The sequence below is a fragment of the Trachemys scripta genome, chromosome 2 (assembly GCF_013100865.1).
Source record: "Trachemys scripta elegans isolate TJP31775 chromosome 2, CAS_Tse_1.0, whole genome shotgun sequence".
Classification (NCBI taxonomy): domain Eukaryota; kingdom Metazoa; phylum Chordata; order Testudines; family Emydidae; genus Trachemys; species Trachemys scripta.
The window spans coordinates 256611149-256612339 of record NC_048299.1 but is presented as its reverse complement, the minus strand read 5'-3'; the positions used below and the strand labels follow the sequence as shown (position 1 = coordinate 256612339).

At 46.5% G+C, this 1191-nt stretch overlaps 1 protein-coding gene across 2 annotated transcripts in view; it reads left to right on the top strand.

Moving 5' to 3' along the window:
- The first annotated feature begins 610 nt into the window (after positions 1-610).
- Positions 611-1191, top strand: part of TRPS1 (transcriptional repressor GATA binding 1) — a 260928-nt gene continuing 260347 nt past the window's right edge. For both annotated transcript variants that reach the window (XM_034763501.1, XM_034763498.1), the window contains exon 1: positions 611-1088. The gene's annotated coding sequence lies outside the window, so the exon portion shown is untranslated. The remainder of the gene's footprint in view (positions 1089-1191) is intronic.

Sequence of the window (1191 nt, the reverse complement as noted above, 5' to 3'; positions counted from 1 at the left end):
TTTGGACAGTGTGGTATTGTCAGTTCTATACAAATAAAATAATAATAATTAATAATATTAATTAAGGCTGTTGTTAGAAACTGATCCCACTAAGTGAGTTGCCCTTTGCACAGATCAGGGCACTCCACTATCATGCCTCCTACTATTCCCCCCGCCAACTTAGAAAAAGTTCCAGTTGTTTTTCTCTCCCTTTGTACTGGATCTAAATGAAAGGAAAACGTTGAGAACTGCAGATGCCTTTGCATAGCACATTCGGGCACAAATCTTGTGCAGTTTTAGAAAAGCTGAGAAAAGACCAGCAGCATTAACAAATAATTATTAATAAATAACAACTATTAAGAATCAGGACGACCAGAGAGCCTATTTCCCTGTCAAACTTTCCCAAGGATGTGATCTGTGTGGCTGAGTCCATTCCTCAGTGAAGCTCCCAGCACTAGAGCATCCCGCATAAAGGTTAATTTCATTTACTTAAAAAAAAAAGTTTTGAATGACTTGGTCTATTCCAAAGCCGCCTATTCCCCAGTGGTTGCTGCTGCCTGGCTGAGGAGGAGGCAGATCAGAGCAGCACTGTGGGGACGCCTGTACTGTCTCTTTAAGGGCTCTCAGTCTGGGGTGGCGCTTTTCTCTGCTAAGGCTCCTTTGATATTAATAGTGTTGGTGTCTTGAAACTGACGTAATGCTCGGAGACTGAGGTCCTGACAAGCGATAACATTTCTGATAAAGAGCTGATCTTCCTGCAATCTAAAGCCGCCTCCTCGCCTCCTTTGGGGGCTTGTTGTTCCACTAGACCTAGGCTCCTCTCTCTCTCTCTCTCTCTCTCTCTCTCCTCTTTTATAAACACACCAGGCACATCCAGGTCCCTGCTCTCTTTCCCTTTCTCTCTCTCTCTCCCTATAAAGAGGGGGGTAAGGGGGAGAGGGGGAAAGGCAGGAGATCCTCTCCCCCCCTCTCTTTCTTTCTCTCCCCCTTTTACTCCCCCCAAATAATCCAAGATCAACTCTGCAAACAACAGAAGACGGTTCATGGCTCAAACCACAGCTCCACCATCTTTCAGGCTGCTGAGATTATTATTGCCGATTAATCAACAGGTAAGGGGGGTGGTGGTGGGGGAAGAGAGATCGGGGGGTGGGTGGGAAGAACAGATCGAGGGGTGGGGGAGATCAGCAACAAAAGTGTATGGGGGTGGGGGGG